The sequence below is a fragment of the Cygnus olor genome, chromosome 1 (assembly GCF_009769625.2).
Source record: "Cygnus olor isolate bCygOlo1 chromosome 1, bCygOlo1.pri.v2, whole genome shotgun sequence".
Classification (NCBI taxonomy): Eukaryota; Metazoa; Chordata; class Aves; order Anseriformes; family Anatidae; genus Cygnus; species Cygnus olor.
This window is the reverse complement of record NC_049169.1, coordinates 150,887,162-150,903,317: the sequence shown is the minus strand read 5'-3', so window position 1 is coordinate 150,903,317 and position 16,156 is coordinate 150,887,162.

Sequence of the window (16,156 nt, the reverse complement as noted above, 5' to 3'; positions counted from 1 at the left end):
ACTAAACCATATCACTAAGCTTAACATCTAAACGTCTCTTAAAGACCTCAGGGATGGTGACTCAACCACTTCCCTGGGCAGCCCATTCCAATGCCTAACGACCCTTTCAGTAGAGAAGTCTTCTCTAATATCCAACCTAAATCCCCTGGCGGAACTTTAGCCCATTCCCCCTCATCCTGTCACCAGGCACGTGGGAGAATAGAAACCCCTACCTATCTACAGCCTCCTTTAAGGTACCCGTAGAGAGCGGTAAGGTCGCCCCTGAGCCTTCTCTTCTCCAGGCTGAAAAAATCCCAGCTCCCTCAGCCGCTCCTCGTAAGAAGAACCAGAACTCATTGAGATCAGCCCTGTGGAGAAATAGTACATCCATCTAAGCCATACACAGCCAGATTCTCCAGGAGAATACTGTGGGAATCAGTATCACATGCTTTGTAAAGTCCAAATAAACAACATCACAGGTATTCCTTTGACCACTAGCTATGTCATCTTATCAGAGAAGGAGATAGAGTTAGTCAAGCAGGTTTTCGTAACCCCATGCTGGCTGGGTCTGATCACCTGGAAGTCCTGGATGTGCCTTGAAATGGTATCCAAGATGATCTGCCATGACCTTCACAGGTACAAAGGGAAGGCACTAGTTTGGTTCAAAATGTACAGAGGAGATCCCTTTTTCTTTATGGAAAATTACTTTTTTTTTTTTTTTTTTTTTTTTCATCTCAGCTTGTCAGCATTCTCAATTTAATAAGTACAGGCTGAGAAAAGAAAAAAAAAAAAAAGGACTTAAACTGCTTACTGGCTCTAGAAGCTTCTTTCATCCACATGGCTAACATTTTGGACATCGTTCCATTCAGATCATGGTGTATGAGAAAGATAACAACTCTCATCCCATATAGTTTTCCCAGATGTTTTTGTGCCAAAAGGAACAGCTGTCATTGTCACAGTTGTAAGCTCAGTGCTTGACAGCCTTATGTCAGAACCTGGAATGGAATTCTGTGAGTTTTGTTATTTTTTCCTACATGGCAAAGTGGTCCTTTGGCTTTAGGATACAGAGCATTATAACATTTTCATACATCATTTTAGATTTTGCTTTAGCCTTTAATTTAAAATTTCTTACATGTCTACTTATGTGAATCATCCTTTTTTTTTTTTTTTTTTTTCATCTTAGGGACACAGGCAGGTTATATGTCTTCCCAGTCCTCCTAAGCAGACAGATGTAACAGAATACATTATGTACTAAGATAAAAATAAATGGGCTTGAAAGTCAATGCATTTTGAGATGAATTCATATATGGGTCATGTCTTTTCCTTCCTAAATGGTTCATGCTGAAAGAAACAAGGAATTTGAGCATTCTATTGAATCACCTATGAAATTCTGTCTCACAATATCTCGTAGATGTTATACAGTATGAATTATGATATGAAAACAGATGTCACATAAAATATTTCTGGTCTATTAATGACTAAAAAGATGTATTTAAACTAAAGTTGAAAACCTTGAGATTAGAAAGCTATTTTATTTTTTACAACATGCATAACTCAAATCCAGAAAAAAAAATAAAATTTTAGATTTGAAAATCTTCCTCCAAAATTCATTATAACAGCCAAATAAGTCAATATATACACATTATTTGGGAATATCACAGAATTTTATGTTTTGCATATATCCTTCCTCCCTCCCTCCCCTCCCTCCCCTCCCCTCCCCTCCCCTCCCCTCTCCCTTCCCTTCCCTTCCTTCCCTCCCTCCCTTCCCTTCCCTTCCCTTCCCTTCCCTTCCCTTCCCTTCCCTTCCTTCCCTTCCCTTCCTTCCTTCCCAGCCCTTCCTTCCTTCCCTTCCCTTCCCTTTCCCTTCCCTTCCCTCCTTCCCTTCCCTTCCCTTCCCTTCCCTTCCCTTCCCTTCCCTTCCCTTCCCTTCCCTTCCCTTCCCTTCCCTTCCCTCTTCTCTCCTCTTTCTCTTTCTTTCTCTTTCTTTCTTTCTTTCTCTTTCTCTTTCTCTTTCTCTTTCTCTTTCTCTTTCTCTTTCTCTTTCTCTTTCTCTTTCTCTTTCTCTTTCTCTTCCTTCTCTTTCTCTTCTCTTTCTCTTTCTCTTTTCTTTTCTTTCTCTTTCTTTCTTTTTCTTTCTTCTCTTCTCTTTCCTCTCCTTCTTTCCTTCTCCTTCTCTCTCCTTCTCCTCTCTTCCTTCTCCTTCTCTTCTTCTTCTCCTTCTCCTCTTCCTTCTCCTTCTCTTCTCCTTCCTCTCCTTCTCCTTCTCTTTCCTTCTTTTTTTTTTTTATTTCTCTTTCTCTTCTCTTCTCTCTCTCTCTTTTTTTTTTTCCCTTTCTGAAGACCCATAGACCCATTCTTGGTGTCTATTCTAGAAAGAAAGAGACTTCGCTTTCAGAGAAGTAGGAAATGCTTAAAATGAACAAAGATGAAATTGTCTTTTATTTTCCCCTGAAGGTTTATTTGATGGAAAGATGTTAGGATATGGAGAGAATGAGAAGACTGTAGATCTCCCATTAACGCTACCAGATAATGTGTGCATCCTTAAGGTCTTGCAGCCTGTCTGTCTGGGCTGCTGCTGCCGATGGTCAAGGTCTAATCAAAAGGTGGATGTTTCAAAAATGGGATCTTTTCAAGATGGGCTCAGTTAGATAGCAGAATTGCCTGAAATGTAGCAGAGGTGACTTGAAAATGTAAGAGCTTACCAATGTGTATAAGTATGTCTGCCACAGGCATGTTATTCACATGCATGTAACATTTGGTACCTTCTGGATGAACATGGAATGAATGAGAGATAGAGGGATTCAGTGACATGGAGACCAGAATACCACACTTGAAAATTTAAAGGCAGGAAAATCTGTCTTGGACAAATAAGAGGATGTGATCAAGGGTTGTTCTTCTCCTGTGCGCTGGGATCAGGAATGAAGTGAGGGCAATACTGCCCAGGGAGAGGGCTGCCTACTACTATGATTATGACAGTATTGGTATCCCAACACCAAAGGTTTCCTGTTCATAGTTTGTGATACAGCTAGAAAAATGGTCTTATAAAATGGTGCCCATAAACATGATGCAGTACAGCTCCTGGTCAGGCTTATACTCCACTTGAGGGACTTACATGTGGTCATCCCAGGTGCTGTGGAAAGTAAAAGGGCACCTTCAGTTCTTCTAAGAAATGACAGTATGACAATTTTCTCTGCTGACCAGAGATGGAACATGGGAGCCTAAGTTAGATACTTCAGATAGGTTCTGATAGTTAATATTGGCCTGGGACCCAGGGGTTGGTGTGATAAAGAGGGGAAAAACAGTCTTTACAGAGGACTAGGTCTGAAGCAGGAAATGGGGGAGAAGGATGAGAGGGACTAATAGTAGCCATTTCCAAAGCTGTGGAAATGAGCTAAAAATAAATAATAGCCTCTGTTATATGAGAAAGGACAGATAATTGCTGGGTGAGTTTAATTCAGAGAGCTGTGATTGAATCAGGCCATCTCTTCACTTCTCCTTGCTCCTCATGCATGTCTGGGACAAAAGCCCTATAATATTTCTCTAGTTGATCTCTGATACAATATAGATCAAAGAACCTTTCTGTGATTCCTGCATTGCACCTATAATTTGGGTGGAACCACGACATATCTTGGTTATAGATAGAATAGCTGCTTAATGGACCATCAGAAAGTAATGAAAAATCACAGCTTATGGCCTGCACAAGCAAAAGACATTTTTAGTGCTGAGAATGCTCTGATTTATAGTTCTGGAAATTCTTCAGTGTAAATTGAATATATCCAGGTGATTTAGTGGAAATTAACATCATACTTCTAATAAAAACTCTCTTAAAATTGTATTTCAGTAACAGAAAATTCTGAAATCAGACAAAGCAATCTTGTATTACTTTATTCAACATGTATATTGCTGTATTTTCACCTGAAGGTGGGCTAAAATACATTTTTATTGCGTCAGTCTAGAACACAGAGTTAGGAGTAAACAGGCACATTATTTTATTATAACTTTATTTGTTACCTGCACTTGATGCTTTTACAATAACCAAAGTGTGCCAAACATTCAGGTCAGGGCTTCAGAGGGCTTGTATCCTAAAGGCAAAACAGGCTCAATACAGCACCACATATCAACCATTGACAATAGTACAGTGAAGTGTATAATGCATTTCCAAAGTGCCTTATAAATATAAAAATTGAAATGCAAAGTAGGGAATAACGTTTGCCTTTGAGCTACCCTTCCATAGCTTGTAAATATAATTTCACAGGTTTCTTTATAAACAGACTTCTGGTGTTCTGTTCTTTTTCCATTAGTTATGTAAAGAACTTCATCTGACTGCCCTGTACTGAGAGGCCTCTCTTTATCTTCATAGAACCAGAAAAATGGGACCATAAAAGTAATAGAATCTGCAGTTCTTTGTTCCTGTTTGGGATTGTTTCACTTTTTATCCTCTTCCTAAACAAAGGAAGGCAAATTGCTATCCTGATTTTTTTTTTCCTTGTGTATGAACACACACATTCATACGTCAAGGAAAAGACATCTTTTATCATGAACAGGTATAGAAATCAATGATATTAATTCACCACTAAATTTTAGACTTCTTCCTTTCCTCTCCACCCATTATATCCAGTTGCTTAATGTACAGAGACTTAGTTGAAATGAACAAAACACAAGGCATGGTGAAGTTGGATAACTTACTCAATTGTATACAGGCATTTTGTACAACAATATACATTATATTCTTATGACTCCTTGTCTTCAAGTGGTTTTTACTCGGGTGCTATAATGTATTAAGTAAATCATTGTTTGACATTGCTGAGTGGTTGAAAAAGTAGTTTACATGTAAACTGTGGAATCTGAGACAGGAGTGGTCCATAGTTAAACAAGGAAAAAGTACTCTTTTCTTTTTTTCCTTTTTTTTTCCCAGTTGTTTAGTTTGGAAGAAATCTAGGGCACTAATGTAATCTCCCCAACATAAACATGATTAGCTAAATCAAAGGCCTTTGCAGTCTATAAAAAAAACCAATCCCAACCAGCTGGCTATTATCCACTGCTATTAAGCATTTAGAAATGTGAAAAATAATTCTGATGGTATATTAAAAACAAGTTGTCTTTCATTTATAAAATGTGCATCTCAATAAATATCATTAGCAGCTCTGAAGAAGAATGTTTATCATGAATTGGATAACAAATTAAATATCATCTTCAGTCTATCTTGGAGTACAGTTTAATTTATTGTACTTTGGAGAAAGTGAAACTAGAGCAAAGAAATGGAAAAAAGGAAGAAGAAATTAACTTGAATCGGTTGATTAAAAGGTAAAAAATATTATTGAATTGACAGCTCTGTAATACTAATAAGGACTTTTTTCTTGTACTACACCCTTTAGTTCTTTTATGTAGTAAAGAAAATAAAGCTTTTGGGAACAAAAAATCTAGAAAATGCCAGGAAAAATAATTTTAAACCTGCTAAGGGAATCTTGTCTTGAAGCTTCCAATAGATAATGCTCATCAATATCCTAGAAACAATATTTGCAATAATGAAAGGAATCATGGGAAGCTGTTGGTGTGTTAAGAACTATGACTTTCTCCTTATGGGGATTCCTGTGCTGCTACCAATGTACATTTAAACTGCTGCCTCAGTAGTTAATGCCATCTACACACACAGTTCCACCATAGCAGCATCTAAGTAGCAGTTTGCTCCATGACAACGCTATGAGTTGTCACAGTAGTTTTCAACAGGAAACCTTAATCCTTAATGGACAAATGTCCTAACATTTTTATCTTTCTCAGTTAAGTCTGCAGGGTGAGACAGGGAGATGGATATATGTCACTTTCACTCGCCTACGCCTTCCTGATTCACACATACTGTCTTCTCTGCTGTATACAAATCTCTTAACCAGAAAAAAATATTTATGTGGTTGGAAGAAGGGCTGGTGCTGTTTCAGTTGCTTTTCTAAACTAGATTAATCAGCAAGAATGATTAATGTTATTAAAAATTTACTAGCTGTTTTTCCACATGTAACTCTCTAAATATGTTATTTGATTACTTCAAGAGACAGCCTACTTAGAACAAATGCTATATTAAAATTAAGAACATATCTGATTTATATGAACTTATATCAGCAACATTCATAAGTAATGATATTATCCTTTCAGTTCTATTCATTCTTGTAGGCCACCAATCAACTCAATGCGAATAGAAAAATTGTGTAGAGAATCAATCCTCCTTTGTCTCCCTTGACTTTAGTTGAAGTTAAAAACTTGAATAATTAAACACAGAGACTTTGTAGAAAAAAAGTGTTTGTTTTCATGCAACTGCATTGTGTATCCAGATGGAGGGCAGCATAGTAGTATCTATTTTAGTAGTTGATAAAAATGTGGCCAAACTGTGATCACACTTCAAAAGTATTTCAAACAGGGCACAGAAAGTTCTTGTTTTTCATCTCCAATGAAACAGGAAGAAGTAACTCTTGTCAAAAATAAGCTTCTTTGCAGGTACATTCAATATTACTGCATCTTTAGAGGAAGTATTATTTTATGGAGATTATAATTTTAAAATTGCCTACCCATGAGTATGGATCCAGAGATGACTGGCTTCACGAAGCACGGGAGCTGACCTGTTACAGCCTGTTCATGCTAATGTTCCTGCTGTTCCCACTTGTGCTGTTCTAAAAATGCTGCATCAAGATCTACTTGTGTTGATGCCAACACAGACTTCTGAGAAAGAGGTCAAAGACTATGTTCTGAGCATTTGTTTATATTTATAAAGAACAATTTTTCAGTTAGTTCTCCTGGGTTTTTGGAACCCTTGACAGTCATAAAAAATTTCAACATGTGAAAGAATAAATATTGCAAGTAGGTCCTCCTCCATATACCAGCCGCACACGAAATGGGTAGTGGTTCGGTAGAGTCCACATCAGATACAGAAAGTTATTAAACCTCATGGAATGTAGAACAACAAATAGTCCATGAATAGCAAATGCCGATCCTAACAAAATTAGTAAAACTTAGTAAACAGAGGTAAGCACTAGCACTGCATGTAATAACAATTTACAATTATCTGGCAATTTAATAGTAATAATGCCATACACTTCTATAGAAATAGATTTAACATTCACCAAAGAACAAGACTGCCAATAAATAACATTTTAAAGTAGGAATAATCTCAAATCTAATATTAGTTTATTTCTACAGTCTCAAATATAAAAATTAAGAATATAAAAATGCCTTGAGCATATATGAATCTTTGGCAGTTCCATTTTCTGACAGAACCATCCACAAATCAGCTGGGTGACAGTTGTCCCAGTCCTGTATTTAACTAGCTTGTGAAGTTCAGGGCAATGGTTGGGAGCAATGCCTAGTGGCGTTCTCCAAAGAAAAATAAAATTAGCAATGCACTTTTTACTATTATAACCAGTTTTATACGTACATTCGGTAATTAGGTCTCTAATCTATTAAAATAACCTATTTTTTTTCTAGATACAATTTGGCACTTAAACTGGAAAGTTCTTTCTGTTAATATTAGTCTGGTCTTTCTCCCTCAAACTGGAGAAAACATCCTCTTTGGCTCCTGTTAGTTTTGTAGGTATTTCACAGAAATGTTTCCCCTTTTATCTTTAATTTCAGGATTAGGAGAATTAAAAAAAATATATAATTTCCTTGTAAACCTCTTTAGAATGCTCAAATGTCAAAGAATTTATATGGATTATTCATAGATTGTTTCAGCACTTAAGAGTAATAAATCCATTGTGTTCAGATTATTCATCTGTTATTCAAAATTAGTGATGTTTTTTATGTTATGCTTATTATCACAATCATTTCAGAACCCTAAAGTCATCTACATCCTGATTACTTAAAAATTGAATTGATTGGGGCTATTTTGAAAAACGAGGAAAAGAAGGAAAATCTATATTTTATGTAATACATCTATCCTTAACATCTCTCAATAGGAAAACCTTTTTTATTTTTTTTTAATTGATTTTCATGTGGAAGTTCTGATACAGTGCCCCTTAGGATTTGATAGAACTGGACCAGACCTTTCCCTACAAAAAGGAAACATTACTGATTAGTTACTAAATAACGAATGTCTGTGGTAACTAGATAACAAATTACTAATACCGTTGAACAGTCAATGGTCATTTCATTGTCAGTTATTAAAATCTGTGCATCTAAGCATCATCTTGTAAAAGTAAAAATGATAACGCATTGACTTTATTTGGGGGATAATTGTGCTGGATTACTCATGGAAAATATAATCTCAGTTGGAAGTATTTCTGATCTGTAATATATATTGCTTTGAATGAAACCTTACTAAGATAATGGTTGCCAATCATATTTTCATGAATTCTATAGCATAGAAAACAAAATTTAAGCAGTGATAACACCTAATAATAGAAGCTTTCCAGCTTTCATACTTCAATTGAATTAAAATATTAACTGTTGTAATGCTGTGATGGAGGCATTAATATCAGTAAAGTGTTAAACAATTCTCAGTCTTTAGAGCAAGGAACTCCTATCTTTCAGGAATTAATTTTGGAAAATCTGATGACATTTTTTATTCCACTGAATGTATGCTTGCATATAGAGTGATGAGAAGAAATGAAATGTTACTATAAATCTGTAGAATTTATGTAGTCCATGGAAATTTCACTTTATGTTTGTGGCTGCATATAGTTTTGTGGCACCCAGATGCTGCCCATGACATAAAATGACAAGACTGAAAGAGTTAAAATGTAATAAATTTCTCTCCCATCAGACAGTTTTTTTTTTGTGTGTGTGTGAAGCCATTTTCACTTTGTTTCTGCTAATACAGTGCATTCCTTGAGCACTTAAAAAGCATTTAGTAGAAAAGAAACCAAGACAAAATTACAAATGGTTAGAATTATTTTTTTCCCCAATATTAGACACAGATATGCATAATACATTGACTGAACTGCTAGAGATAAGGGTTACTTTTACCTTCTGAGAATATGTTTTCTTGCATCTGTTCCAGGAAAAGTAAACTATATGCTTTCTCTGTTCAGTCTATTTATATTAACAAATGATGTAGGTATTAAAAAGATATCTTTGTAGAGTTCCATAGTATACAGGCCAAGAAAACATCCCCATGATGGGGAAAATAGCTTTGTAACCCCCAGGGAAGTACACACTTAATTATGCCAACTGTGATTCTGGACCGAGTTAATTACACTCAGTGCTCATAATCACTCAATGTTCATTTTCTCTACTCTGATGCTGAATTTCTGGTAGCATAGTTTTGAAGAGGTTTATGTTTCCTAACTGGAAATTCAATGTGAAAGGTGGATGAAAGAGAAATCCAAAGGAGAAAGACTTTGTTGGCAGCAATAAGCACTCATATTACATGGTGAGAATGAAATCTTACCCCTAGACAGGTTAGGAATGAGATGTGTACTCCTACTTTCCTATTTTCTGTTGTGTAACTGTTTGCAAGCTGAATCAAAATTCACAAATATGTTTGTGCAGAGACAATATTGGAAACAACAAATTAGATAGATAGCTTGTGGCCAGCCATACAAGTAAATACCTTTATACAAATCATTTATCAAAATTTTGAGAGCTGAGCATATCTGTTAATATCTAATCATATGCAAACAGAAAAGAGTCAGTAAAGTGTGTTTTCTATTGTGAATCATTTGTGCGGCTTTAGAAAAGAAAGAAACAGATTAAGTGGTAAATGAAATCACTTTTTAAGAGTATCAGATAAGAAGACTCCTGGAAAAGAAATACATTTCTTGGTTTGGTCCCACCAGTTTAGCATATGTATGGAATTACTAAATGTAGAATGCTAAAGGTCATGATCAGTTCCTACTATGAAAAGACCTGCGATCTGCAAGTCAGACAACATGTTTGTGCTGTAGCTGTGGCTGTATTCTGTGCTGTAACCTCTCCTACAGGGACTACTGTTATTTTCACTAGGAAAAATGCTACTCAGCATGTCACTGAGCAGGGCTCTGAACATGAACATCTACAGATAATACCTTGAAAATACTAAGCAGCTAAAATGCATCAGCAAAAGAAACAAGAAAGCAAAGGTGTTTACAAACCCCAAATAATCAGCTAATTGCATTACACCATAGAAAAACTCTAGTCATGGGTTGGGACTATTTTGTTAATTTCCATACTTAAAACCACAGTGAAATGGACCCTGAGTATGCCACTTGTTCGAACTGGCTGCTTAGGTCTCCCTAGGGATCCTCCTCTAGGACAGACCTACTCACCTGGAGAATGAGTTGGTCTAGTCTAGTTGGAAACCAGTATAGTTGGAGGCCAGTAACAAGCAGAGTACCCTGGGGGTCGGTACTGGGTGCAGTCCTGTTTGATGTCTTCATTAATGACATGGATAATGGGTCAGAGTGTACCCTCTGAAAGTTTTAAAATGATACCAAACTAGGAGAAGTGGCTGATATGCCAGAGGGACATCAACAGGTGGGAGAAATGGTCTCACAAGAACCTCATGAAGTTCAACTAGGAGAAGTGCAAAATCTTGCACCTGGGGTGAAACAACCTCTGGCACCAGTACATGCTGGGGTACACTCAGCTGGAAAGTAGCATTGTAGTAAAGGACAGGAGGGCCCTGGCAGACACCAAGTTGAACATGAGCCAGCAATGTGCTCTTGATGCGGGTAAGGCTAATGGTGTCCCAGGCTGCATTAGGCAAAGTATTGCCAACAGGTCAAGAGAGTTGTTCCTTCACTTCTACTCAACACTGGTGGGGCCACACCTGGATTACTGTGTCCAGCACTGGGCGTCCCAGTAAAAGAGACACATGGATGTACTGTAGAGAGTCCAACCTAAGGCCATCAAGATGACGAAGGGACTGGAGCACCTTTCCTGTGAGGAAAGGCTGAGAGAGCTGGGACTGTTCTGGGGGAGTGTGGCCATGGGGGTTGACAAGCCCCATGGTTGGTGACAACATCGGACTCTTAACGATGAGACCATCAGGAATGTAAAGAATTTAGAAGGAACAAAGAAGGGTGATTCAGGAGATGCCTTGCTGTCTTGGACTGCTGGTTCTCCAGCCATTAAGGCATGGAAGTTCCTGGGTGTTTGCTGTTTCCGGGCAAAGTCGTTGACCAATGAATAGTTAGTGGAAAAGTACTGCTGTGGGGCAAATGGTATAAGAAGGGAGCCTGTCCTCAATAAGAGAGATGAAGTTATGCCCTCAATAAGAGAGGGTTGAAGTTATGTCATCAATAAAGAAGTAGCAGTTACTGATCCTAAAAGAACCCTGGTGTCCGTGTGGTCATTACACCACACTGTTCAGCCTGGAGGAAAGAAGGCTCAGGGGGAATCTTAACAGTGTCTATAAATACCTCAATAGAAAGTGCAAAGAGGATGGAGCCAGTCTCTTGTCAGTGGTGCTCAGTGCCAGGACAAGAGAAAAAGGGCACAAACTGGAACACGGGAGGTTCCCTCTGAACATCAGACAGCACTTCTCTGCTGTGTGGGTGACAGCACTGGAATAGGTTGCCCAGAGAGGCTGTGGAATACCCCTGTTTGGAGTTCTTCAAAAGCCAACTGGACATGGTCCTGGGCAGCCCTCTCTGGGTGTCCCTGCTTGAGCAGATGTTTGGACCAGATGACCTCCAGAGGTCCCTTTCCACCTCAACCATTCTGTGATTCTGTGACTCTGTGACACTGACATCTGATGGTCAAGTACTATAGGGTCTTTCCTGGCAGCCAATGCAAGAAATCCGTGTAGTATTCAGTTACAGTATCACTGCTTTCAGAACAGTTATCAACCCCCAAACTTGTTATAAAAAAGTTTGGGCTCAACAGACTGCCATTTTCTGACCTCACCTGCTTGTTAGATTGCTTTCTATGAGCTATATTAGAGAACTGAGGATCTTCAATTTGATTTTTAAGACTTCATCAAATGAAGGGAAAAGGCCAGGGAGACAGAAATTAAGGAAAGGCATAAGTGATGCAAAGAGAAGAAAGAAGGCTCAGGAGACAGAATAGTGTCAGGCATCTGAGGACAGCAGACAAGAAACTGCAGCATCAGTGTCAGGTGGCAAAAAAACCTGAGACAGATCTGTAACTGAAAGGTAGCTACTTTTGAAGCAATTTGTGTTCCTAGCATCTCCTGTAGGAACAGATATTTTTCTTGCAGATAAGTCAAATGTAATTTTGGGTATTTTCATGGGACCACAATGAATGGTTGAATCTAAATGTTGTAGCTGTCTGATACACCTTGGGGAAGGAGGTAAGGTGCCAGAGGTAAGGTGCCGCCAATGTTTCAGAAAGATGAGGATTGCATTTTCCAGTGTGATTGCTGAGTGCTTGGTGAAGTGTAGCAGAATCACAGAACTAAACACAGATTGGGTCACTGAGAGGAGATGGAGGGCAAGAAACTGCCTGTAATAGGCAGCTGCTCAGAAAGTTACAATTTATTCCTTTAGAAAGTCTACAGAGCATCTTCCATGAGGCTGGTGTTTCTGTATTTCTTGGCACGCAAACTAAAGCAGGGAAAAGTAGACACAGTTTCTTAAACTCTAAGAAACAAAGTCAGGGCCTGCAACATGTGATGGCTTAGACTACAGAATAACATGCTAAAATAGCAGGAAAGTTGCATGGATTACCACCAAAACTGTTCCAGAGGGAAGGAAAATATCAGAGGGACGGCAATGGGAAAGAGTGCTCCACTTCAGGTAAGGCAACAGAGGGAACAAAAATCAAGCCTTGGGATCACCTAATCGGTGAACTTGGAAGTAAGATGTGATATCAAGGACCTGAAAGGAAAATGCTTTTTTCCTCCATTTGGAGGTACAGACAGTTTTGAGCACCTTCTTTGCTGATACTATTATGGTGAAATAGTACAAACACTGATAATTTTCAGAAATAGCACAAACTGATAATTTTCAGAAACTGGGCAGTACTTAGCTAATTCAGTGTAATTCCTGCTTTTCAAGATATTGTATGCACATTCTTGTAGTGGCTGATAGCTATGGTACGTTATTATTGCTATACACTCATCCATTTGTTATTATGTGGTTTGCTCTGTGGAGGGACTAATTTGAGAATTGTAAACAGTGTGCTGTCTGGAAAGTGGGAAGTACATTGAGGATGTTCTGTGTGCAGCTTCTCTAAACTCAATCACTTGGAAAGTTTGCCTCAGTGCAGCGCAGTCTTCAGTCTCACTGGCAGACTCTTTGGAGACGTCATGGAGATAAAAAATTTAGCAATTTGAAAAGACAGAGGACAAGTTCAAGAACTTAGAGGTGGGTTAAAAAACAAAAACAAACAAAAACAAATAAGCAAAGAAAAAAAACAACAACTTGGGAAACAGGGAGAGAGAGAAAAAAAAGAAAGAAGTTGGCTTTACTCACATTGCCTTTGGTCATCAGATTGTAAGGGAAGACACTGACCTCAGTTACAAGTGAGATATGCACATGCAGATTGCTTGTTGCATTAAAAACTTTGCCTGGTGTTTTTTTCTGCCTTCTTTTGTTGAGATGAAAGGTTTCTTTGTTTTAACTAAAAAGTAACCAAAATTTGGTGTCATTGAATGCATGTACTGGCCTGAACTCCAAAAGGGAAGAGCTGCAGGGATTGAGCCCACCTGGGCCATGGCAAGTATCTGGGATGCTGCACTATCTGACTGATCTGTGGTTGTAGACTTGCACTGCAGGGGGAAGAGTTTTAATACTACAGAGATCACATCATGCGCCATAGGTGTGCTGTGCCTTGAAGACAGGAAATAAAGCAATAATGAAATATGAGATGACAGAAGAATCTGATATAACTATTATCAGAATATAACACCGTGCTGTCTCCTGTCCAGCTGATGGAGGCAATGGTAACTGATCACAGGACCATTGCAGAAACAAATTTCTATTAAATAATCTTAATCACACAAGCTTCTGAGTGTTCAGACAGCAAGAGTATCACTGAAGGCTTTCATTAGCCTGCTGCTCGACACAATAATTTTAAAATGTCTTCTTGTTTTAACTTATGTGAGAGTGGATTCATTAGTCTGAAAAGATTTCAACATTCAAGTGGACATTTCAGAAATAGTTTTCCATATTCATTGATAATGGTTTTGAGAGAGCAGTTCCTCATTCTGGACAGTGCAAAGGAACAGGTTGTGTCTGTTGTTTGTTTGCTCTTGCCCTGGTGAGTCAGTCTTTCTTCTGTTAGTAGTGGAATCATATAGTTAGAATGAAATAACAAATAAACAAAATCTTTTGTTTCTTTCAATTATTCTCTAAGAATATTGTTCAGTTTGAACCCTTGATGTGTGATTTGTGATGCATCTCAGTGTCTCAGTGACTGACACGGTGATAGCTGCTAGGCAATAGTTGCACTGCTTACAGCTCAAAACATTTCTAACAGCTGCTAAACAGTAATATCTGTATCACCAAAGAAATACTGAAAACTTTGTGGGCAGTAGTAGCACATAGTTTTTACTGTTAAGAAAAGTTATCTATGGCTGGCCTTGGTATTTGCAAGAAGGGGTGGTTTAGGTGTTAAAGGAAATTCTTTTCAAAGTTAGATGGATTAAAGTCTCAGTCATTGATACTGTAATCTCCTGCTGTGGATGTCTATCATTTTTAAGGGATGAAAGAATGTTAAGTCTGCTGCAGAGATGCTTTTCTTTTCTGACACAAGTGTGAAAGATACATGACATTTATTATCAGTAGGCAAAAGAGAAAGATCTTTGAAGGCGCAGATGAAGTTGGATGATAATTCTAAATATCTCTTTGAATGACTTTCAGACCATGTTATAAGAAAGCTATTTTTGTCTCCTTTATGACATAAATGGAAGGCAAGATTGCTTCTGAGATGATTGCAATGATTTCTAGCCATACAGATGAAGATAACTCTGAGTTTCCTACTTTTTTTTTTTTCCAGATATAATTCTCATAAGATGCCCCTCATGTTGCGTTTAAAGCTCTGACCCCCTCCCCCCCCCCTTTTTTTTTTTTTTTTTTTTTTTTTTTTCAGAAAAGCTAGATGGGAAGAACAATTTGGGTGATGTTGAGTCTTCCTTATCAAGATAGATGGTCTGGCCTTCAGCTGCTGGCTGACTAGAAGTGAGGTTTCAAAGCCACTTTAAAATTTGCCTAGTACTGTCATCTCAAATGGGGCAACATTCCTTCAGAACGGAGGAAAATAAAATGTTGCTGTAACTTGCTGAATTATTTTGTTTTCTATTTTTTTTTTTTAAGCTTCCAGCTGCAAGCCAGTTCCTTATTTCTCCAAAGCCTCTAAAACTTGTTCTGAGAAATCTTGAAAAAAAAAAAAAACACAATGGCTAACTCCAATTCTGTGTTTTTCATATAATTGCCCAAATCTTTCATACACAGATATATACAAACTATGTCCTGAAAACAAAACAAAACAAAAATCTCTCTGACTACTGACATTTTTGTAATACTCTCGTTTTAAACATTCTGTTGTTTATCTTGTGTCTGTTCGGTAGGTCTCACACAAAGTAATAGATGAGGGAGCGGCAGAGCCATGGTAGTACAGTAATATGAAAATGGCTAATCAGCTAGGGGCAGAGCACCCTGATATGAAGAACAACATTGTTTCTATAAGCTTAGCTACTATTTCTGCATGCTATTGAGTAGTGTTATACAGATACATAATGTGTCATGTGTACATGATGTACTAAATCACCTGGAATAAACTGGCTATCATTAACATGGCTCTGCATTGAATCACAGAATACCTTTTTCCTATCCAGCTGTCAGCATCTTCAACCCTTCACATGGAAATCAGGTCAAATGTTTCTCTAAATCAAATATTGTATAATGTATCTTCTGAGTTTTGCTTGATATTTCTGCCTTTAAAAACTCCATGAACCTCAGTTAGGCTACCTGTCTAAGTCTGTCTGAAGTCAAGTCTGCTAACTACAGTCAGTGTGCTGATTCTGATGTCCTCTCATCAGTGGTCTCAAAATAATATTAAATTTATTTGCAGTTTTGTGACTTGTCTTTTTCATATTTTTGAAATTAAAACACATTAAATTTGTCACTCATCAGTCACCAGGAGTTTCTTAAAAACCTTGAAAAATTTAAATTAACTTGATATATATATATATAATAACCATATATATATAAAAAAAAATGATTCAGTGATTTTCTGTTCATTTTCCTTAAAACCCCTGGATGTAGAAAAATAAGTTAACTTTTGGTTATTTCTTCAAATACAACTGACTTTT